General features: G+C 39.1%; 1 long non-coding RNA gene across 6 annotated transcripts in view; it reads right to left on the minus strand.

The window, feature by feature from the left end:
• LOC127675187 (uncharacterized) overlaps positions 1-25,991 on the minus strand; it is a 127,828-nt gene that overhangs the window by 87,051 nt on the left and 14,786 nt on the right. For 4 of the 6 annotated variants that reach the window (XR_007975448.1, XR_007975445.1, XR_007975443.1 and 1 more), the window contains exon 2: positions 3,297-3,385. The exons of the other annotated variants lie outside the window; for them this stretch is intronic. This is a non-coding gene — a long non-coding RNA (uncharacterized LOC127675187). The remainder of the gene's footprint in view (positions 1-3,296; positions 3,386-25,991) is intronic. 6 annotated transcript variants of the gene reach the window in all.

A 25,991-nucleotide genomic window follows, 5' to 3' on the forward strand; every position in this document is an offset into this window, starting at 1 on the left:
CCAAAGCAGAAGTAAGATGACCGAGAAAAAGAGACTCAGTTTGTAAGCAGCAGGAGACATAATAACGGTTTACTCTAACACATCTTCCATGAAGGTGACACAAGAAGTAAAATCAAGGCAGTGAATAAGGCAACTTCACCATCAGTGGGCTTCCATGTGGGGAAAACTCTGTCTACTTCGCCATCTCACCAGAAAGGAGAGCTTGCCAACCAAGTATTGCAACAATAAATAAATAAATAAATAAATAAATAAATAAATAAATAAATTCTACAGAAATGGAATGCATGGTATGACTTCTTGTTGTTAGATGTTCAAAGACAATTTTACTAAAATTGAAAAGAGAAACTTGAAAGCAGGTAAGCTGTAAACCTCAGCAGCTGTCACAGAATTGAACAGGGAAGGGTTTGAGTTAAGCCAACATGGAGATCAGCCACCTGGCAGATAACAGCTACAGGGCAGACACAAAAGCTTTAAAGAAAAGGAGACCTAAAGGACTAGAGAAAGCATATTTAGCTCTGTCCAGCAACCTAAAGACAGAAGAGAAGAAGGAGGAATACATATGTTCCGTTTTGAGTCAGAATTCACAATGGCAGGCAGACCCAGCATAAGCTGATGGTAGCTCTGTAGCTTCTGCATCGAGGATGCGAATTCCAGGAAGGGAACGTAAGATAATAAAACAGTAGGTCAGAGGTGATGCCCAGTGTTGGGTATCCATCACAGCTTCGGCCTCTTACTGTGGTAAGAGTCTCCCTCAGAAGGTAGGGCTGCCTCATTGCCTTTTTGAGCTCCACAGCCTTATTGCAAGCAGTTAATTTTCTAAATTTCAGATAGGAAGTAATCACTACCCTCTCCTAGCATAGTTCCTCTCAGGAAGCACTGGAGAAAACTTGGTCCAGTGCCTACTCTCAAGGCTGTTCATCTCCATGACTAAAATCATGAGGCATCTCTCTCTTTGTTGAGAGCTAGGGCTTTCATGCTCCTAGTCTACACCATGCCCCCAGGAAAGACGGGGCAGGCATAGGCATCAGTGTTTTCACATTAGGTACAAGTATTTGCCTCGATTATTTTTAAGTATCTATGTGAAAACTGTGAAGGGGTTGTTCTGTGGAAGTAAAAGAGACAGTTGCATCATTATCCAGTGGTGGCTAAGAAAACACTTTACCATTACATAACAGAAAGATCAGAGGACAGAGTACTATTTTCCTACTGTAAGACTCAACCCAGCTTTTAGAAAGCTGAATTTCTCAGCCAACAAAAGCAATCAGAACAATAGTCTATGTTATCATTAATTTTACACTTTCCAGTATGGCCCACTCCTCTCTGTAGTAAGTCTTGGCTATGGGGAATTAGGGTTGGGGGAAGAATATAGGGATTTAGATCAGTCAATGAATTTTGCATGATGTATGTATGTATTTGATAAATGAACTGTCCTTTCTTGATTAGGCAACTTTTCCTTTCCTTGAAAAATAGTGTCAATCCTGTTCCTATTCCTACCTGCCCCTGGTCCACCTACAAATTCTGTTTTCCCTTTCCAGAAGATCCATGTACCCACGCCCACCACAGTCCTCTCTCCTTGTTACTTACCCTCTCTGGGTTTGTGACTTGCAGTATGATTATCCTTAACAACTAATATCCACTTACAAGTGAGTACATATCATGCTTGCCTTTCTGGGTCTGTGTTGCCTTGCTAAGGATCATGGTATTTTTGATTGGTTGGTTGGTTGGTTGGTTGGTTGGTTAGATGGCTGGTTGGTTGGTTGGTTGATTTGTAGTCTAATCTATTTGTCAACAAGTACATCCCACAAAAACTAACAGTGTTTAATAAAAGTTCCTTTTATCAATAATATTCTCATGTTACTTAAAAATTCCACAAAAATCAGCTCTTTAAAGGAATCTTTTTTATAACTGAAGCCTTTCAACTTAAACGCTTATGCTAGCTAGACTGAGTATTTATAGATACTCAAAACAGTACACCTTCAATTCAGATGTCTAAGAAAGCAAAGTATGGTAGATGTTTCAACAACAAAATCATGCTTCCACAGAATGTCTGTTGCAAGAGAATATATCTGTAAAATCACATGTGAGAAATGTTTATATGTCAGAAATATAACTAACTCATAAATACACAAAACACAGTCTAACATTAGAATTAGAGCATCTGTAAATTCAATATCCATTATCTGCCTTTCTGGCTCTCCATGGATGTCAAAAACAACAGGACTGATAAGCATCCTTTTCACTGTCTGTAGTGCATGCCCACAATTGCCGGCTAGATTAGTAAGTACCCCATTGTGGCTAGCATGGCAATAGATGTTCAGGTCAGCCTGTTCGGCAGATGTAAGAAACCATGGACTCTGATATCAGAAAGTTAGACTTTCAACAATATGGCACACAACAGAGAACTTCCTGACCAGCACAAAACATGGTGGTTGGAGAAATGGAGCATGATTAAAATAAAAGAAACAATACGGAGAGTTCATGATCTAGTGACATTTCTATCTTTAGTATAGATTTTAAGATCTAATATACTCTAAGTCTCTCAAAACAATAACTATTATTCCCATGAGGTAATAATCAACTTGAACTCAGAAAATTCAAGTTCAAGTGTACTGTATGCTGAGACGGTAGTCACGGAGTGCACAGTGGCACTGAGTGAGTTCTCACATACTTTACATTCTATGGCCATCTGAAACCATGCATGAATGAAAACACACATGGTATCATAAGCACATCACAATCTTTCCTAGATAGCAAAGTAGTGAAGTATTAATAACTATTATATGTCATTAAAAATATCCCCTGGCTCTTCTGAAGAGAACAGTATTCTCTAGCTCAGTGTAAGGAATCTGTTCAGTAGCCATGTTACAAAAATCCAAAAGCTAAGTTAATGCTAAAATGCTTATCAACCATGTGGGTTCCAGAGCCCACATTATGAAAAAAAATTACAAAAAAGCTGAACCCCAAGAGGAGAAAATCTCTGTTAATATCGGATATCCTACTGAAAAGTCTTGAGAAACTGTGAGTTCTTGCCATCTCAGAAAGCAGACTGACTTAAACACCTATCATTACAATGGCCACAACAAAGGTACCACTCCTTGTCTACCGGGGTGGTAGATGAAAATCCATGCTGAGCCTCGGGAAAGGAAGCTGAGCTGGACTCTCCCACCAAAGAAACAACTACCTCCACAATGGCAAGTATGGGCATTCCATGGGGAGGAAGAGGTCCACCTCCCGATTTTCATCTGGCCTTGCTCCCATGTATCAAGTTAATGTTTTAGCTCAGTGAAAGTAATTACCAGCCAGGCTCTGCAATCCATCATTCACCCTGGGCATTCCTGCTGATTCTTTCTTTGGTTTCTAGGACACAAGAATCTCTTCTGTTGATCTGTAAGTGCAAAGGAAAGGTTTGGTTGTTACTAGTTTCTTGCTATTCTAAATTTCTGCCAAGTAATTAGAATAGAAAATGAACTATTTTCAAGTTTTTTAATTGAAGCTATGGGAGTTAGAGTAGTCATAGCCTCTAACAAAAATAAGATTAAAACCATACATCTTTGATGCCCCCCCCCACACACCTCTTCCAAGTAGAATGGACAAATGTAATCTGACTCTAGACATTGAGCTCAGGGACTTGATCCAAATCACCCTCCTTATAATTTAGGTCATTTGGCAAGAATACCTTAATAAATTAGCAAACTGCATATAAATTTACAAAAGGTATTCCTATATCCTCATATCATCCAAAAGAAAAGCATTATTGGAATCCTCACTGCATAGACAATGAGTGGAAAGTTCAGAGGTTAGATGCACTATCCCCAGGAACACATTTCACAGGTTACAAAACAAATTTACCCACTCAAAACATTAGGCTTCTACACATCTTTCCAAGTAACAATAATACAGGACAGCTTACATGAGTTCTAACCAGGAGTAATATCCAAAATTGATTAGCTCTTTGGCGTTCATCACACAGTAGGCATTGTTTATTTTACATACTCCACTAAACTACAGACGTGACAAAGGCATTCTAAAATTCCCCCTCAATGCTGCCTACCATGTAAGTCTGTTTCCTTTCCATAAGTACAGTGATTAGCAATATAAATACAAGTAAATATAATAAATTTATAGATACATATGTATGTATATAATGTATAATAGACCTATGTCATAATAATCACAGTAATGGTAAGTTAAAATACATCAGTTTAAAACATTCTGTCCTTGGTGATCAGAAACCCTATGGATATAGGATCTGTGGCTATATACACTACCAATCTAAACATCAAATGGCTGTGTGTGACAGCTAGCTTGTTCAGACAATGCTTCATTTGACAATGGACCATGAGAACACGGTGGTCCCAGACTGACATGAAGCAATTTTTATAAAATGATCTAATGTACACATAGCTGAAAAAGAAAAAAAAATAAACTGAAGGACAAGAAAACAAAGGCCTTATTGTTGGAGCAAAATATTGATGGTAAATTATCTGCTTACAAATAAATCTATGATTAAAAAGAAGAAGAAGAAGAAGAAGAGAGAAACCAGAAAAACTACTACAGACACATTTGTGTCTGAGGAGGAGGCAGTCCTCAGAAGGGCTTGAGAGACGGTGCTAAGCAAATGGGCATCTCCATCTTGTCACACCCACGGACGACTTTCCAGGATGACAAGATATGATCCTGACATTGTTTAGACTTCAGCTCTTATATTAGTTTTTAATCAGAAAAAGATTTTAAATGAAAAATGTCTTGACAACAGTCAAATAATCTTGTACAATGTATCCATATATTAATCTAAGTATAAGATTCAAACATTTAAAAATGAGTTTTATAAAATGCAAAGATTCAGTAACTAAAGAACTACCCAGTACTCCCAGAGCTCCCAGGGACTAAACCACCAACCAAAGAGTACACATGGAGGGACCCAGGGCTCCAGATGCATATGTAGCTGAGGATGGCTTATTGGACACCAAAGGGAGAAGAGCCCTTGGTCCTGAGAAGGCGAGATGCCCTAGTATAGGGGAATGCCGGGACAGGGAAGAGGAAGTGTGTGGTTGGTGAGCAGGGGGAGGGGGGAAAGGTTAGGGAGTTTTGGGGGAAAGCAGAACCAGGAATGGGGACAACATTTGAAATGTAAATAAAGAATACAACTAATTAAAAAAACAGAACTAAGTGCAGAGGGCTTACAAAGTCTACAGTAGTTTGTTATAATGCCCCAGGTCCTCAAAGTCACACACCATTCACTCACCAACTACCCACGGCTTTAGGTTTGTAAACTCCACTCATAGAAGTGCACCCTATGTATGCTTGATTTTCAGCATTTCTACTGTGTTCTTTTTTGTATCTTTTCTGTGTTCAGATGTTTTTAAATATAAAAATATCTGTTCCGGTTGACTACAATATGCAGAACAGAAATACGCTGTATAGTCTTGTGATTTAAGAGCAAGATAATGTATCACATAACCTTAAGGAATAGGCCACACCATCTAGGACTGTGAAGACTATTCAGTGATGTTCACATAACAATTCAATCTAAATGTCCTGGCATGTTCCTGAGGTTTAGCGACATGAGAGCACAAATAACACCACACCTCTCTTTGTCATTGAATGAAACCAAGGCACCAGGATCTACAAACAGAACAGGCAACATCTGGACTTCTTTGGTGTATAAAAATTAACTTCATCATACATACTATTTTTCTTATTTCCACTCTGTATAATTATACACAACCTGAAAGGTGTGCTAAAAAGGAAGAAGACAGCCGTAATCCCAGAACTGAGAGCTGCTGAGATCTGCTTTTCCTCCTAGCCATTTCCTCTGACAGACTATTCAAAATACTTCCCTACCCACAGAAAGCTGGAATACTATCGTGATGGACAGTAATAAGATAGATAACACAGACTAGAAGAAATGGATTTCGTTGCACTTACAGCATTGGTTCAAACTCCTAACTAAAGAAACAAGGCAAACTGGAGGATCTATGTATTAAACTCTATTGGAAAACTAAGAAAGGAGGCAATCTAACTACTCAAGTGTGACACCCATAAAACAAGAATAAATAAGAATCTACAGTGAGTACAGAGAAGTACCCCCTGTTGGAATTGGTTTTGTTCCTCAAAACCATTTTTTTTACTTTCTATTTTAGCATTGAAACTATAAACTCTTAATTATTTGATCAATGAGAAACTTAGCTCAGTCCCCAAAGTGGGGGTGGGCATAAAAAGTCCTCTTTACTTCTCAAAATTACTGTCAGAGAACACTAAGGAAATACTACCTAAGTGTAGCACGTACGCCTTTTCCCCCTTCTTGCACAGCTATGTAGCCTTAGCCCTCTAGTACATGAAACAAATAACTTACAAGGAAGGTCAAGTGCAGAGTGATCAGCTCTGCACATGTGAAAATGGACTTCAATGGGACCAGTGGCCTGCAGTGATAGGAGCCCCTGGGACACAAATGTGTTTTAAACATTTTCATTGATCATATATGTATGTCAAAGGTACCTGTTTAAAACACACTCATATAGAAAAAATGCTTTTTGTACTACTTACCACTGAGTAAACAAACACAAGTTTTAAATAATTTTCAGTGCAACAGACCTGCAATTTTATTCACCACAGCCTAGTGATTTTAAATGTCCTGTGACCCTCTTAAGTGCTGCCAACATCAACATCTGGTACCTGCACAAAGAAAACAGATTCTAAAGGATTCTTCAGAACCCTTTCAATTTAATCATATGCTTAATATGTTTCTAAGATTTTTTTCTCTTCTTTCTGATACAGCAAAACATAAGTACTTTTTTAAAAAAAGTAAGAAACTGTTCTAAGAGATAGCTGTATGTTGAAAAATAAGTATCTGAAATCGAGTTGTTGCTTATTTCTTCATCCCTCTAAAGAGTTTATAAACAGGGATCTTAAAAAATAAAAAATAAAAAAATAAACAGGGATCTGTTTAATCTGATTAAACTTCTGAGTAGGACCACCCCCCTACAAATACATGAATATGAAGAAGAGACACTGAAACCCAAAGCATAGCCTCTACGCATGTATTTCTTCTTCCTCTTGTATTTTCTAGCACAAGGATTATTTTATGACCACACTGTTCAAAGATTGTAAGAAAAATGATCATGTCACTGTGGAGGACTATGACATACACTGTTTTCCAAAGCTATACACTAACAAACTGTGCTAGGAATCCCAAAAGAATCCAATAATTATTAACTAAACTAAAATACTTAATACAGAAGTTCAAGTTGACTTCCAAAAAGTAAATCTTGCTATAGGGGAAATCAACTACATATCAAAAAGAAGTGACCTGAAGAACATTTTTTTAAGCTAAATTACTCTAAGATACCTTCTTTGGTTTAAAAAACTGTAGGAAAGTGTAGGAAGTAGGAAAACTACTTCCCGATTGCACATCATCTGAAATGGAAGAATCATCCCATACTGTGTACTTTCCAGACAGTTGCCTGGAAGTTCATGTCTATGGAAACCCCCTCCCTATCTGTGCTTCTGGATCAAGTCTGAATTATCACTGTGTAAGTAAATCAGCCCATAAAAGTTTTCCTCTGTTTCAATATCATCAACTACTAATACACAAGACATACAATGGGGAGTTCACAGCTAATGCATCATTTTCTTTTCTCAAGCACTCATGCCACACCACATACCTGCTTAATATCCAAAATAAAACGGTTGTCTTCTGCATTAGAGATTTTTCTCAAGGAAAAAAAAGCATAGACATCACTCGTATCTTAGCCAAAGTACTCAAGGAGACCCAGCATTGGGGCCTGTTAGAGTGCAAATATATTAGCTGTGACTTCGGCAAGTGCCTGTCATGTTGAATAGCATGAGGAAGAGAGAGAGTAATTATTGCCAAGAAACCATTAGAGAGCTCCTTAGTAAAACAAGATGCCTGGGCAAACTAATGGACCAACAGTCCACTGCCGTGCCTTTTCCTATTCCATTTAGCTGCATGTCAGTCCTGTCAAATCATCTGACACTCACAATGCAGGCAGGCTCATTACAATTAGCAAGATCTTGGCTCCCATGTTCTTTCACTGGGGCTACAATAAGCAACAACATCTGTACAGCCAGAGATGGTTCCTTGATTGTTTGTGACATAGAGAGCTTGGTGCAAGGCAAAGGCACACTGGTCCTGACTAGCAACAGAACCTTCAGGTTCTATTCTGTTTGAACAAGAGAGGCCACTCCTAGAGTAGGAGCAACTTGCTTCACATTATCCTTCTCTGGTCGGTACTTCTTATGCCTACGAGCAGGAAATGTTTTTATGAAAACACATTACTTTGAGATTCTCAGACAAAGACTCTGATCAGTACCTCTGATATATTCTCCTGAGGCCAGAGTATGTTAGCCAAATTTAGAAGCAAGAAAGAACTAGACCAAATAAGAACAGTGTTTCTTTCTTTTTCTTGATCAATGGAAAGCAGCTGACTTGGAGAATGAGGCTAGATAACTTTGTACTATAGGATGAGCTTATTAACCAGGTATTAATACCTCATTGGCTTTTAAAGAACAAACTAGACTAACTTGTCAACACTGCCTTAATAATGTCTCAAGTGTCTCTTACTTCATACACTGTGTCTGCAACTGGACCTGTAAATGGTATGTGCTTTTGCCGCTGTATCCCAATATTCCCAAGCATCTGGGATTGAACGACCCAGGGTCCAAGAACTAACACTAGGTCCAGACGTGCACCTTGTACATTTTCAAGTGGGAGGAGCCAAGTGCTCATTCAGTTTTGAAGTACTGATACTTCAAAATGACCATTGCCAAAATGCTGTTTATTTAAAAACAACAGAGTACACAATTCTAAGGACTATAACAAAATCATGCTAAAATGTCTTTAGACCCTAACTTCCATCATGTTGCCAAACAATTTATAATATGAACCTCTACACAGACACACAGACACACAGACACACAGACACACACACATACACAAACACACACACACACACAAAGGCAAAGTTAATGAGTTTTTTAGAATGAAGGGAAGCAATGGCTGGATTTTCCAGAAAATAGCAGGCCTTCAAGGAGGGTGGTGACGAGTTAACATGAGACACTGTGAATATTTGGAAGATAACCTTCCTTTAAATGAGACACTGCTGGTAACGGTAATAGGGAATTTGCAATGAAGGGAAGGGCATGCAATTATAATCTGGCTGGGCCCCACTGGACAAAAAGTGATTTACTTGAAAGCTGCCTTTGCACTCAGTAAATGTTCCTGTTATGGGCTGCTCAGTCAGTGACAGCTTTCCAGATGTCAATCAAATTATCATCTATTTACAGTTGATTTGGTAGTGTCATTTGCAATATTCCCTACGTTTCTGGTGAAATTGGAAGCACAGAATTTTCTCCAGTTGCCCTGGCACTCGAGTAGGCACACTGCTCTTTGCAGATGTCATGTGTCCGCTTATCAGCACTCTAAGGAGCGCAACCTTCCATTCGGCTGAGTGAATCGCTACCAGATGCAAATCTCTCAATCGTCAAGGGAAGACTATGGCTAATTTTAATGTACTTTGAAAAACTCAGTTTACATCAGTGCTCAAGGTGCAGCTTTACCCAGTTTTTGTATAACAATGAGCCTAAATTAAAGCCTTAAAAACAAGGAAAAATTTTAACTCTTTCAGGATTTTGCATGCCACACACTGAAGCAAACAATTTTGTACAAGTACAGAATGAAGTCACTGTAGTTTGCTGCTAGCTATAAATTTATTTCATTGAAGTATGTATATATACTAGTGGCTATTTTATCACTAAAGCATCACAAAATATGTTTCCGTTGAAATAATGCATACTGATTCAACACCTGTGAGCTAACCTATAAACACCTAATTTTCAAAAATTGAAGTGGGTACTATTTTTCTTCTCAAGTTACAGATAAGGATATTCAAAGACACAAAGGTTACCCTGACTGTCCACTATAACCAAGTCAGAACATCAAGTCCAAATCTAGACTCCAAATCTTAACTAGTATACTATATTATGTGTGTGTGTGCATACAGATATATGTACGCACGTGCTGTATGTGAGGTATGTGGTAGAGAATATAATTACTCACTAAAAGAGATTATCTTCCTTCTGCTGTATCAAAATTAATTTGCATGTCCTGGAGACAGACTATTTCCCAGGATCTCTTCAATTGTTCAATATAACTGGAAGTAAGAAATCCATGAAACATGAAATACACAGAACGAACAATATTTCAAATATTAGTATTTGCAAGCAAAGGATGCCTCTATTTCTCACGTCAGAGAACAGAGTTTTGTTCTGAAGGGCTCAAAGGTGTCATGAGGGTCTTCTTGATATGTAACCAATACTGATCAATATAAGTCTTTAAATCATCAAACAAACATCACTAATAACCCATGAACATACTAAGATTTATCAGAGGATACATGACATCTTTGGACCTAGAATGACTGTATAAAGATACACAAGAGTTGGGGAATCCTCTGGGTATACGCACAGGAGAGGTATAGCAGGGTCCTCTGGAAGTGTCATGTCCAGTCTTCTTAGGAACCGCCACACTGATTTCCTTAGTGGTTGTACCATCTTACAATCCCACCAGCAGTGAAGGAGGGTTCCTCTTTTTCCACATCCTCGCCAACACCTGCTGTCTCCTGAGATTTAACCTTAGCCATTCTGATTGGTTTGAGGTGAAATCTCAGGGTTGTTTTGATTTGCATTTCCCTAATGACTAATGATGTTGAGCATTTCTTGAGGTGCTTCTCGGCCATCCGAATTTCTTCAGGTGAAAATTCTTTGTTTAGATTTGTACCCCATTTTTTAATAGGGTTATTTGGTTCCCTGGGGTCTAGCTTCTTGAGTTCTTTGTATATATTGGATATTAGCCCTCCACTATGTTCATAGCAGCCTTATTTATAGTAGCCAGAAGCTGGAAAGAACCCAGATATCCCTCAATAGAGGAATGGATACAGAAAATGTAGTATATATACACAATGGAGTACTATTCAGCAATTAAAAACAACGAATTCATGATTTTTTTTTTAGGCAAATGGTTGGAACTAGAAAATGTCATCCTAAGCGAGGATCACAAAAGAATCACAATCACAAAAGAATACACATGGAATGCAATCATTGATAAGTGGATATTAATTAGCCCTGAAGCTCTGAATACTGAAGATACAATTAGCATATCAAATGATTCCCCATGAAGAAGGAAGAAGAGGGCCCTGATCCTGGAAAGGCTTGATCCAGTATTGTAGGGGAGTACCAGGACAGAGAAAGGGGAGGGGGAAAGATAGGAGAATGGATGGAGAAAAGAGGACTTATGGGACATATTGGAGGGGGGGGGCTGGGAAAGGGGAAAGCTTTTGGAATGTAAACAAAGAATATAGAAAATAAAAATATATTTTAAAAAAAGATCCACAAGAGTTACATAAACACAATTAAATTTCTATAAGGCTATAGTTAAAACATCTCTATTTTTTATTCAAAACCATTTCATAATAAACTACATGAAGCTTCACAGAGACAAATTCAAGTAATTACATATGTCACTTAGGCTGCATATACTTACATAAACATGGTGATATTTCTGAATTCTGCTTAGAACTCAGGAAAAAAGGATTAAAAGTAAAACATTTAACTTCTTGAAAAGTTAAGTTGAGTGGAAATAGTCTGATATTCAGACACTCTGATATATCAAGATGCTGACATGAATTCGTTCATAAGAAAAAAGTAATATAAGAACAAAAGAGGGTGGTTGCCATAGATCATACTGTAATTAAAGGTAGGAATGTTGATTAATGAGAAAAAGAACAAAAAAACCAAAACAACAACAACAACAAAACCACTGAACCAACTTTTAAAAACTGCCACGGCCAAAGCTTCACCAGGGGTGATAACCAGATACTTCACTGCAAAGAGAGAGAAACTACTATAAAGATGTGCCTAGGAGACAATGCAAGAAAGAATTTAAACAAAATTGTCAGAACAAGTTCTAAATTCTAAAATTATCTCTACATACTGATCAATAGTTGGTTTGGCATATATGAAGAATAGGAACCACAACCATCCATAGCTTAAATCAAGAATAGACACTTCTCTTAGATTATTGGGTCTCTGTGCTGTCTCTCTAACTTTATATAACTGGTATTCTATAAAATTACCTCTAAGGGACAGTCTTTTCTCTTCACTTTAGTTAAGTTAGTAATGTTCAACAGCTTTACACTGGCCTTGAGTTACTAATATCTTGATTATTATCTATGACTAGCAATCTCCATTAGCCAAATTATATGTTTCCGGCTTACGAGTATGTTCTTAAGTTTTAGCATCCTTTTTATATGAAACCACTTGACAAATTACCATTTCTGAGACAATAAAAAGACAATATCAGCACCACAGATCTCTTTCTGACAAGAATGGATTAGAAGAATGATGGTAAAAGCATTAAATTTTATCTACACTGTTATTTTAAGTAACAGAGCACAAGATAGCATCCTCTTCCATGAAAACAGGGTTTATAAGGCAAAAGCTAACAAGTTTTATCCAATTCTTCTAATCTCCCCATGATCATCACCAAGGGATGCGCATCTATTTGTTCCATACATGAGGGTTGCCACTGTTGCCTCTATACACAAAATGTAGCCTCCTTTACCGTATGCATCAATTTTGATTGCATGTAATTAACAAGGATGTAAATTTTATTGAGGAAGAAGATATAGTGGAATGAAGAAAGGAAATAAGGAGGGGGGAGAGAGGAGGCAGCTAAGAGGGGAATGTTCTCTGGGATGGGAGACTTGAAAAAGTCCAAGCCACTGATTGGAGGATGAGAACAAAGAGGAAGAAAGACTGAATTCCTCCTTACATCTGCTTCTAAGCTGTCTACCCGAACCCGTGGATTATAAAGACTAGTAAGTAATTCATGGAGCAATGTGAAAAGTTATTGAAACATAAAAACACTAGTGATGATTTGGGGATGTAACTCAATGGAAGAAGGTTTGCCTACCACATGTTGAGGCCCTCACTTCAGCTCCCAGCACCAGAACAAATCCCACTTAAGAAGATTTCTGAGGCCTACAAGTTTTGTTTCTGCCTAGAATGACATCTCTGCAATTCTTTCCTAGAATGAGAATAAACTCCGAAGATTCAACACACTCTAAAACACAGGCCATAGCACGGGCAAACACTGGCCGTAGCTACACATGGGACAGTCAGACAAAAAGCTTTCTGAGATCCACATCACTTTACTGTCATTGGTTTGTAAAACAGAAACTAATACATAGCATAGAACCTTGGCAAAAAGTAGATAGACCATACAGGTTATATAAGAAAAAAGGGTGTGTGTATGGGTATGTATGTGTGTGTGTCTCCTATTTGATTTACGAAAGTTTCAACATCTATTTTCATAATTGTAGTTAAGACATATTTCTATACCAACTTTAAAATTTGTATATAAAAGCATAATAAATATAGACTAAGAAGGGATTATAATTATGGGAAATTTTCTTTTGTAAGGCCCATTACCCACCTTTTTTTAAACTGCAGTTTTGACTTCATAACAAATTATTTGACAAACAGCAGAACCCAGAATCCTATTAGAAAGGGTTACTTCAAACAGTCAGTTTAGGACTGGAGCTAGACCCTTGAGGGAACACACACACACACACACACACACACACACACACACACACACACAATACATGTGTATGCCTGTGTGTGTATGTGAGAGAGGGGGGAGGGGGGGAAAGGAGAAGGAGAGGGACAGAGAAAGACAAAGACAGAAACAGAGACAAAGAGAAACAGAGACAAAGAGACAGAGGAGCAGAGAGGAGAGGAGAGGAGAGGAGAGGGGAGGGGAGGGAAGGGGAGAGGAGGGGAGGGGAGGAGAAAAGAGGGGAGGAAAGAAGAGGGGAGGGGAGGGGAGGGGAGAGGAGGGGAAGAGAGAGGAGGGGAGGGGAGGAGAGGAGCTTAATGCAGCATAAAACACATTATAAGGTCTGATTGCCAAGAGGCTCAGAGACATTTAGAACAACCTGCCTAGGTCCAGCAAGTTGGTGACTGGGACAAGAAATCAAATCTGCTTTTCCTGCCCCAAAACTCCGACAATAATGCATATGAATGTCCCCAAGGAAGGCCCCTACTTCTTCTTGCTCCCACCAGCCATACAGTGGGAAGGGCTTAGCTTTGCCACATGTCACAAGCCCATTCACAGAATGATTACCAAGTGACTTCAAGGAAACCAGATTTTGCTCCTGTCAGACGTTAAGTGTATCAGTTCTTCTGGTTGAGGTTTAAATGGCCTAGGTGTCAGCGCTCATCCTTAGAACAAGTATATACTTCTACCCAAGCTTCTCATTACAGGGCTTACCTGTCAGGAAAGGTTGCTGACACTGAGATCTGAAACACACATAAGCCTCTGTTGCGCCTTCTTTACTGACCTTTAGAGTGGTCTCCAGTGTGTAATCCCTCAACAGATACAGTAGACCTGAAAACATTGATTATAAATTCCTTCTCATTAAAAAAAGGTCGTAACAACAAAACTCCAGAGGCATTAATACTGCTGGAGTGGAAACAGAAACATTCTCTGCTTTTGCCAGTGCCATGAACCTAAGCAGTTAAATGCCCCATACTATTACTGTAGCACGAGATTTTACTAGTTTACACTAATGTACATGTGGAAACCTTTCCTAAAACTCTACAAGTTTAGAAGTTTCTAGGACCCAAACCCAATGTGTTGTAGTAACTTTATTATCCATATCCACAAAAAAGGATCATCAAAAAAAAAAAAAAAACCCTATACTCCCCACATGGATTCAAAAGACAAACAACAGCAGACCTGAAGCCCCCCAAGGTAGCTGTGATACAATTCTGTTTCATTGATAAAACAGCAGCTTACATCAGAGATATATTATCTCACATTTCCTTATGTATATATGTGTATATCTGTAGTATTATAGAACCCTCAAAAATCAATGACACAGGTAGGGTGGGGGGATATTTTCATCATAGCTATTTATTGTCATAGAAATCGAGGCCTGTTACATAAGAATTTATGCAAGCTGGTACCGGAAAAAAGGCAATATGTGAAGTCAAGGAGTTGAATCTTCTAAATCAAAACTCAGTTCTTTCTATTTTTCTTGGTATCGTGAAAGGATGTCCAAACAGCAGGGTATTATTTAGTCCTATAAGATATAGTTTATCTTTCCTAATTAATACTCAGATGGTCATGATCCTTGATAGTACTAATGAAGAGGTTTCTAGGCCCCTCCTTTGGAACAAGACACAAAGGTAGAGAAACTGACTGAAAAATCTCTCCAGCATCTTTCCACCCCTGCCTACTGACCCATCTCAGTTAATGGCAGTACTTACAAAGCCATAATGCAAACATAAAGCCCATAAAACAAAGCAAGATCAAAAACTTGATTTGCTGTCTTTATAAAAACATCTGTGGAGTACTGAGTATCCCTGATACCTGCCCATTAGGACCTACTGTCATGCAACTCACCCAGGCATGCTTCTGAAGCAAACTTTCCCTGTTTTTATCCTTGGCAGGTGGAATAGCAAACTGGTAAAAGTAGCATTTACTCTGCCATTGTCTTGAGCCTTATAAAACCAAAAGATTCTAATCACCCAGCCCTTGGCTTAACAACCAATCTTAGCAGGGGCTTCAGAGGGAGTGGCCTACAGGCCTACAGGCCCTGCTGTTTCCTGTAAAGGACAAGGTCTGAATACCTGGAGCCAGAACTGCTGCTGAAGGCGAGGCTTTACAAAGCAATGCCCATTAAGAAGGAGGGAACCCCTCAGCCTCAGCATGTCAGCCAAGGGGTTCCCAGAAGGAGCCACCACCAGTGACAGGCCTAGTACAAAAGGAAGTTTACTGGGGGAAGGGAAGGGGACCAGGAAAAGGGACAGAGGCAGTGAATAAAGGACAACAGAAAGACAGAAAGAGAGAGGAGGGAGGAAAAGAAGAGGCCAGCTGGCAACAAGTGGAGGAGAGAGAGAATGAAGGAGAATAGGAGATGGAGAGAGAGAGAGAGAGAGAGAGAGAGAGAGAGAGAGAGAGAGAGAGCGCACACACACACACACACACACACACACACACACACACACACACACACGCTGGTGTAGCTGAGCAGTTCTTATACTCCATGTTGGCTCAAACCTAGGTAGCAGTTTGCTGGAGCCTGGCAGAATTGTCTGTAAGCCGACAGAAGGAGCCTACAGGTCCACGTGAATGTTTTTGGAGCAATAATGTTTTAAGTAAATAGAAAAAATACAATTAATCAAGTGTTCATTGGAAAAATTATTGTAACCAAAAACCTACATATACTAAGTATGTGCATGCGGGCGTGCGTGCATGTGTGCGTGCGTGCGTGTGTGTGTGTGTGTGTGTGTGTGTGTGTGTGTGTGTGTGTATTAAAAAGGTAAAACACAAAACAAAACAGTAATTCAAAGGAAAAAGCTATCATAGAGCTTTCCTACCTACAGGTCCATGGGAGTGGATAATGCAAAGTGAAACCAGAACTCTGGGCTATCATACAAAGTCTCCCCCAAGTTTAAAGGCGCAAGGTTTTATCTCCTCAGTGTGGAAAGAACTCAGCCTTGTGCACACAAAGCAAGCCCTCTGCTGAGCTACACCCCATCTCCTCACACAGCTTTAAAACACTGTCAGGGCAAACTAAACCTACCTTCAGGCTGGTCCTGGACACTCTGTTCTGGGTTCCTGGCTTCAAAGGAAAACATCAGTGTGTGAGAGAACAGAGGCAGCAGACTACCCTCAAGAAAGCAAGAAGAACTGGGCGCTGGTGGGGGTAGAGGCAGGAGCCTTTGATTCCAGCACTTTTGAGGCAGAGGGGGTCAGTCTGTGAGTTCAAGGCCAACCTGGTCTACAGAGTGAGTGTGAGCTAAGACTACACAGAGAAACCTGTCTCTAAAAAACAAAAACAGAAATGTAAGAAGACAATGTAATTTCTTCTCAGGGTTCCTGGGAGTCGATGTATGGAGGCTCAGCAAATTTCCCACAATCACACTAGTGCAGGAGGGGAAAAAAAACAGTTCCCTAGCCAGCAGAGAGGGAAGCCTATGGACCTAAAGGAACACACTAACTGAAGGATCTGTGGGCCTGATGGTTTCTTGAATCTTGAGAAGCCTTAACTGATGGGTGCAGCTTTCACACAGAAATCTCCTGTACTTTAACAAGTACATATGCCTCTTTTCTTTGGAGAAGCATGTAAAAGAACTATACACAAGAATTCCATAAGAAGTTGCAGGAGAGTTACAGCATGCATGGCTAAGACCACTATTTCTGCTGCCTCCAGAGCTCTGTTGGGTAGCTAAAAAGAAAGGAAGGGGCCAGCAGTTAAGTGCCCTTAACTAAATTCACACTCGGCTATGCAATGGGCTGCAGATCCAGGATACCCTTGTCTATGGCTTCCTGAGTCACACCTGCCTGGCAGACCAAACTCTGGGTAGCTGTGAGAGATGTGGGCTTGGAGCCTGGCAGGGACAGCACTAAGGTGTCTTCATTGCTCCATCTGAAAGAAAAGCTACATAAAACCAGGGAACACTGCCCACCACAGTCCCATCTGTCTATTTTCAAAGACCTGGGATCTTCTGTATAAATGCAAGGGCCTCAGCCTGAGAGCTGGTCTTGCATCAAACAGAAAGCAAGGCCAGCAGGTAGTTCCAAGCCCAGCTGTTTCCCAAGATCATGGTGCAGGTGTGAGATCACCCCCAGGAACCTCACCTGCCTGCAGTTTGTCACCTCAATGTCATTACCACAGACAGAGATGTGTTGGGGGTTTTGTTTTACTTCACACCAGGGGAAAGTCATTTTTGGAATTTTTCATCTTAAATAGTTTTTTCTTTTTTTTTTTTTCTTTAATTAGATAATGTCTTTATTTGCATTTCAAACATTACCCCTTTTTCAGGTCTCTCCTCCGGAACCCCCTATCCCACCCCCTCTCTCCAAGCCTCTATGAGAGTGCTCCCCCAACCATTCATCCTCTTCTGTCTTTCTGCCCTGGCATTCCCCTATACAAAGGCATTGAACCACCTCAAGCCCAATGGCTGCTCATCCCACTGATGTCCAACAAGACCATCTTCTGCCACATATGTGGCCAGAGACATGGGTCCCTTCATGAGTACTCTGGTTGGTGGTCCAGTCCTGGGAGCTCCCGGGGTCTGGCCAGTTGACACTGTTGCTCCCTCCATTGGGCTGCCCTTCAGCTCCTTCAGCCCCTCAGCTCCTTCAGTTCCTTTTCTGACTCCTCCATCAGGGACTCTGCACTTAGTCCAATGGTTGACTGTGAGCACCCACCTCTATTTGTCAGGCTCTGGCAGAGCCTCTCAGAAGACAGCCATACCAGGCTCTTGTTAGAAGTACTTTGTAGCATCCGCAATGAGTCAGGGTTTGATGACTGAGTGAAGATTTACAACTTAAAGGGCCAGCAAATATCTTCAATAAAATTATGGAAGAAAACTTCCCTAACCTAAAGAGAGAGATGCCCATGAATATACAAGAAGCCTACAGAACTCCAAACAGACTGGACCAGAACAGAAATACTTCCCGTCACATAATAATCAAAACACCAAATAGTTTTTTCTTAAATGTATGTGACACATATTCCTCATAGGACTTAATAAAATAGATATTTCTCATGACTGCAAAGTGAACTACAGCTGCACAGATTAAAACAAAATTTATTTACTTTTTTTGTTAAAAAAATTCTGGTTGGAATCAAAATACAGGATTAACGAAAATTTCTGGAAACCTTAAGAACAAATAAAAAATGAAATATTCTCAGGAAGTAGTTTTAATATACTATTAATTTATAGAACAAAGCTAGCCAAAGCTAACAAATATTGAGCAATATATCCTGGTATTTCTTTTTGTTACATAACAAAATATTATTTCAAAACAGATTTTTAAAAACCTTTTCTCTCATGATTATCATCAGAAAAACAAGGTGAAAAATCATTATCCTCGGGTTCCTGAAACACTTAACTTGATAGGCAGGCATGGTGGTAAAGGCCTGTCACTCCAGCACTCAGGAGCTCAGGGTGGCAATGTCCCCAATTCCGAGCCAGTCTGTGAGTCCCTGTCTCCAAGAATCCAGGAGAGACAAGCAAAATTTTTTCCTAACCTGACATGTCTCTAAAATGGGCTACAGGCTACAAAGGTTCTGATTGCTGCTACAACGTTCCCTCGTAAACACAAAGCAAGGCCGTTTCCTAGCAAGAGCTTTGGATGACTAGTCAGGAAATACTATTCTTGCATGTAACCTCAAGCACATGAAAACAGATACAGGTTCTTTCACTTGGTTATTCTGTTTTATGATTTAATTTTTTGACTTGTTTTATATATGAGTATATATAGACTATGTAATTAAATATATGTATGAAAACTAAACACATTCCCTATCCATTAAATGTTCAGAAGAGGAAAGAAAAGTGATAGGAATGTGGTTTTCATCACATCCTCAGGTGACTTCCCAGATCTCCTTGTCACAGTGAGAGTGTTACAATGATAAGAAGGAACAAACCTTGGGGACCCTGTAACCTCCCCAGACATGGTGTTCTAAGAGGATTTGGCTTGGCTTGCCTCTCCTGATTATGCACTATATCCTGGAAGCAGAGGAACGGTGACACGGACCACTGGACTGTGGACAATGTTTTCTAGTCCCAATTGCTCCAACTCCTCATTTACTATTTTGTGTGTTGCTCTGACACAGTAAGATGAAGGTAGCCATAACTCCAGACAAGAGCATTAAAAAATGTTTTGCCTTTTCTAATTAGGTAAAGAATGCAGAAAAGCATGTATTTACAACATATTTAATAGACCGGTGTATATGTGCACACATACACATGCTTGCTGTGTTTGACTTCCTGTTTATTATTTTAACATATTAACCTATGCTGGTTGATTTGGATTGTTTTGTTTTGTTTGTTTTTTTAAATTCTCATATATTTTGTGCCTGCTAAACTAGTACAAAATTTATTACTAAAACAAACTGGTATCACATCCCTCAGAATAACTCCTGTAAGTCTGATATTTCTGTACCCAGGATAAAGACAAGAAACTAATAGATCCTTATCTCTTGTATCAGGCAAATGCCATATTCATTTTCATGTACATTATCTCAAAATACTCAAGCATAAATACTTTTTGCCTGTTTTATAGAAAGAAGAAATACTGATCAAAAAGCGAAAGATATCAAAGTCTGAGCAGGAGTTAAGGAGGGTGTAATGGGGGTGGGGAACATACCAGAATTAAATAGTATTGGTGATGCTGTACTTTAAGATGACCCAATTTATGGCGTGTGATTATATATGGATGATAACTAATTCGATTCATAATCCAAGTGAAGGACATTTAGGAAGTCTTGTACCATTTTCAACTTTCTTATGGGTGTAAACTCATTTCAAAATTAAAGTTAATTTTCTCAAGGCATAACAGTGTGGACATATAATATTAAAGTTGTAGGGTAAATTCTGTTATATTTTTCAAGCCACATGTAAAAACAGATAAAACAATGCCCTCAAGACTACCTTTCTTCAGTAGTAGAATTAATATTCAAATTCAGATCTTTGTTAGCTCCAAAGGTATCATTCCCTGTATTGTAAAGCCAAAAGTAACAGTACTGAGGTATCACTTAAAAACATAAATCTCTTCACTATTATACACATTTACATGACCCTTTCAGAAATAAAACTCTATTAAATAAATGTTTTAATGAAGATTTACACACACACACACACGCACTCTCTCTCTCTCTCTCTCTCACACACACACACACACACACACACATATGTACTCTGTCTTCATGCACATCAGAAGAGGGAATCATAGAATCATATCCATGATTGTAAGCCACCATGTGGTTACTGGGAACTGAACTTAAGACCTCTAGAAGAGCAATCAGTGCTCTTAACATCTGTGCCATCTCTTCAACACAACCAAATGTGTTTTACTTAGAAACTCTAAAGTCTATGTACTATTCATCAATCTTTAACAACTGGTTTTCTGTATGCAAATAAGATGTCATTATTTTTAAAACTTGCATTATGTAAGAATATCCAAATGTAAGCAACTAAAGAAAAATTCATTTGTACAGAAATGTATTTCTTTAATTGCAAAATAAAAATGTTCAAATTAAAAAAAAATTCTGTGCTACATTAAGTTCAGGACAAAAAATAACTGTGTGTATAAGCCAGTGATTCACAATCTGTGTGTCATAACCTCAAAGAAACCAGCAGAAAATGGAGATATTTACAAAGAGATACTGCTACAATTCATCACAATAGCAAAATTACAGTTATGAAGTATCAAGTAAAATTATTTTATGAGAAAATGTATTTTATGAGAAAATGTAATGGTCGCAGCATTAGGAAGGTTGAGAACCACTGGTGTAAGGGGAGATCCTAAACAATATAGCAGTTAGTTATTTCTGAGTGAATGATTTAAAAACAAATGGCAAAAGAAACAAAATAAATGGCTTTGTCCTCCCCTGTCACAACTGCAGAGCTGGTGGCACCAAGAAACAACAGTGAACGTGTGAAAACTCTGCAGTGGTGGTAGGAGTTTTTAATCAAAAAGTTATTTCACTACTTTAAAAAAGCATATACTTATGGGTTACCAACTTCTCACAATATCTTAAAATTGAAGTGTGAGTTTTTGTGCACTTAATAACATGCTAATTTACCAACCATTGATATATAATATGATTGGCATTTACATAAGTCAGTATATCTGGGTTTGATTTGTTGGCTTATGACTAAATATTTTTAGTGTGCCAAGTCTATAAAGTGTCCATATGCCTTTACAAATCAGATTTACTCAAGAATGTTAGGAAGTGGAATTCAGAGTTCCACTTGTGAAGGAGCTTAAAGAAACAGAAACATTTCTTTTTAAGGGAAGGATTTGTTAGGTAGAATTCTGAGAGAAACTGATTTAACCAGTAAAGTTTTTATTTCTTTAATCAGCTAGCTGTCCAGTAATTCCAAATTCACCACTGCTCCCACTCTTAAGACTTTAATTTCTATGGGACTGCAGTTCAGAGACTTAGAACTGGTAAAGTTCTCTTTCAGCAGGCATAGACAAGGATCACATATTTTCATACATGCTTGTGCACATAACAAACATTTACAGCTCTAGTCACAAGCATGTCCAAGACAGAATTTCTAAATTGGTCTGTAAAAACTCTCCTTGGAGCATTGTCATAGAATATTTGTCAAATCATTGTCGACCATGAAGATTAAGTGACCAGCACTTCATCCAGTCTCTTCTACAAGTTGATCTTTGAAAAACTTGAAGGGAAAATAAATTCTGAAAAACTTCACTCTCATACTGAGCTGTCAATCCAGAGATGAAACAGCAAAGTCAGCTGACACAGTGTATAATTATCAGCAAAGGCAGATATGCATGTCAGCTCAACTAAAATTTTTTTCCACTGCTTAGACTTTTTCCTCAGACTCAGAAAGACGCATGGTATGTATTCACTTATATGTGTATTAGCTGTTAAGTCAGTGATAACCAAGTTACAATCCGGGAGAACCACAGAGGATCAGTGCCTTTGTCAGCCAGCATCAGAGAAGCTTCCTCCTGCAGCAGATGGGAACAGATAGAGATCTAACCAGACACTACACAGAGAGTGAGAGACACTGGGGCCAGAAATGGGATGTCTCCACCAAGCCCTCCATCAGCCCTAAATGGAATGTCCTCCCCTCTGGGTTCAGGGGACCTGGGGGAAGAAGATGTTAAAGAGCCTAAGAGCCAGAGGGGGGAGGACACCAAGAAAACAGGGTTTTCTAAATCAGCTGAGTAAAACTCATAGGAACTCACAGAGACAGAGCAGCATGCACACAGGGCTTCCTCGGGTCTGCAGCAGGTCCTCTGTGGATACGATATGGATTCTAGTTCAGTGATCCTAAGGGATTCCGGAAGGTATGGACAAGTGTGTCTGATTCTGTAGCCTTCTCTTGGATCTTCTCCTTCTGTTGTTTTGCCTTAGCCAACTTGGATGCAATGATTTATCTTATTATATTTTATTATTATTTCTTAGAATCCTATTCTTTTCAAAGGAGACGGAAAAGGAATGGAGCCACACCAGAAAGGATGTGGGGAGGAACAGAGAGGAGCAGGGGGAGGGGAAACCCTGGTCAGGATATATTATGTAAGAAAAATTAATTTTCAATAAAAGGGAAAAAAAACCTTTCCCCTGGACATACACTATTTCTGCAAAACATAAAGTATATGGTATATTTTAAACAGGATCTGTGTACACTGTTAAGCTGCTATGTGGTAAAAACTTCATTCCTATAGCAGGTCCTCCAGATAAAGCTAAAAGTTAAAACACATGCTGTGGGAGGTCGACATCCAATTACTAGAAGTAAGCATGTCAGAGATATAATTAGTTACGACACTAGGACAGGCATGCATGTTTCAACACTCACAGCTCAGAACAACGCTTTGGCACTGTATGACAGACGACTTAAACCAAAGACTTAAAGAAAGGTTACAGAGTGTGTATATACTTTTTATTATTATTACCTAAAACTTGCCACACCAAATTATTTCTTTTAAGTTATAAGCATATTTGATTTGTATAAACATCTTTTTAAAGACTTCTCAGGAGAAATGAAAAAAAAGAGAAAGACCTACTCCGCTCTTTCTCTAAGCCTTCCACATTAAAGAAGTTTATGTAAGAAAATTTGTTTGGTTGGCATTTGTGTTCTCTTAGAGTCTGCATGTACCCATCAAAATCCCAACTCAATTCTTCACAGAGTTAGAAAGAGCAATTATCAAATTCATCTGGAACAACAAAAAACCCAGGATAGCTAAAACTATTCTCAGCAACAAAAGAAAATCTGGGGGAATCAGTATCCCTGACCTCAAGCAATACTACAGAGCAATAGTGTTAAAAACTGCATGGTATTGGTACAGTGACAGGCAGGAGGATCAATGGAACAGGATTGAAGATCCAGAAATGAACCCACACACCTATGGCCACTTGATCCTCGACAAAGAGGCTGAAAACATCCAATGGAAAAAAGATAGCCTTTTCAACAAATGGTGCTGGTTCAACTGGAGGTCAGCATGCAGAAGAATGCGAATTGATCCATCCTTGTCTCCTTGTACTAAGCTCAAATCCAAATGGATCAAGGACCTCCACATAAAGCCAGACACTCTGAAGCTAATAGAAAAGAAACTGGGGAAGACCCTTGAGGACATCGGTACAGGGAGAAAGTTTCTGAACAGAACACCAATAGCGTATGCTCTAAGAGCAAGAATTGACAAATGGGACCTCATAAGGTTACAGAGTTTCTGTAAGGCAAAGGACACCATCAAGAGGACAGATCGGCAACCAACAAATTGGGAAAAGATCTTCACCAATCCTACATCAGATAGAGGGCTAATATCCAATATATATAAAGAACTCAAGAAGTTAGACTCCAGAAAACCGAACAACCCTATTAAAAAATGGGGTACAGAGTTAAACAAAGAATTCTCACCTGAAGAACTTCGGATGGCGGAGAAGCATCTTAAAAAATGCTCCACTTCATTAGTCATTAGGGAAATGCAAATCAAAACAACCCTAAGATTTCATCTTACACCAGTCAGAATGGCTAAGATTAAAAATTCAGGAGACAGCAGGTGTTGGAGAGGGTGCGGAGAAAGAGGAACACTCCTCCACTGCTGGTGGGGTTGCAAATTGGTACAACCACTCTGGAAAGCAGTCTGGCGGTTCCTCCGAAAACTGGGCACCTCACTTCCAGAAGATCCTGCTATACCACTCCTGGGCATATACCCAGAGGATTCCCCACCATGTAATAAGGATACATGCTCTACTATGTTCATAGCAGCCCTATTTATAATTGCCAGATGCTGGAAAGAACCCAGGTATCCCTCAACAGAAGAGTGGATACAAAAAATGTGGTATATCTACACAATGGAGTACTATTCAGCCATTAGAAACAATGAATTCATGAAATTCTTAGGCAAATGGATGGAGCTAGAGAACATCATACTAAGTGAGGTAACCCAGACTCAAAAGGTGAATCATGGTATGCACTCACTAATAAGTGGTTATTAACCTAGAAAACTGGAATACCCAAAACATAATCCACACATCAAATGAGATACAAGAAGAAAGCAGGAGTGGTCCCTGGTTCTGGAAAGACTCAGTGAAACAGTATTTGTCAAAACCAGAACGGGGAACTGGGAAGGGGTGGGAGGGAGGACAGGGGAAGAGAAGGGGGCTTACGGGACTTTCGGGGAGTGGGGGGGGGCTAGAAAAGGGGAAATCATTTGAAATGTAAATAAATTATATCAAATAAAAAAAAAAAAAAAAAAAAAAGAAAATTTGTTTGATAGAAAAAGAACAGGACTGGTGGGGCTGTTCAACGGACAGAGGTGCCTGCCACCAAGTTTGACAACCTGAGTTTGATGCCTGAGACCCGCATGGTTGAAGGAAAGCATCCAATCCCATGCACATGCATGTGCACGCGTGCACACACACATTAAATATAAATAAAGGGAAAATATGTATCTTCCAAAGAAGTTGCACAGTAACCAAATGCACTTATAAATTCTGATAAAATCCTGAAATCTAATTACAGGCTTCTCAATCATGAATAAATCAAAATCTTGAAAATAAAACACATGAGGCAACACGACTTGATGTTGACAAAGTCTGTCTGAGAGATGTAAAGATACCTGCCCCTCAAACCAAAAGAACTATGTAAAAAAATTAAATGGAAGATGATTCTATCAAAAAAACTTAGTAGTAAATCATGACCAATTAGATTTTTATCCAATAATAAAATCGTAACATTAAAAAGATGTTAAGAGACAGAACATGGAAGCACACATCTGTAAGTTCGTGCTGCTGAGGCAGCGGTAAGCCTCCCACAGGTGGCTGGCCAGGCAGGCTAGCTGGAAGGGTGAACTCAGGTTCAGTCAGAGCCCTCTCTCAACAACTGAAGCAATAGATGAGGCTATCAAC

This window comes from Apodemus sylvaticus, chromosome 1, assembly GCF_947179515.1.
Source record: "Apodemus sylvaticus chromosome 1, mApoSyl1.1, whole genome shotgun sequence".
NCBI lineage: Eukaryota > Metazoa > Chordata > Mammalia > Rodentia > Muridae > Apodemus > Apodemus sylvaticus.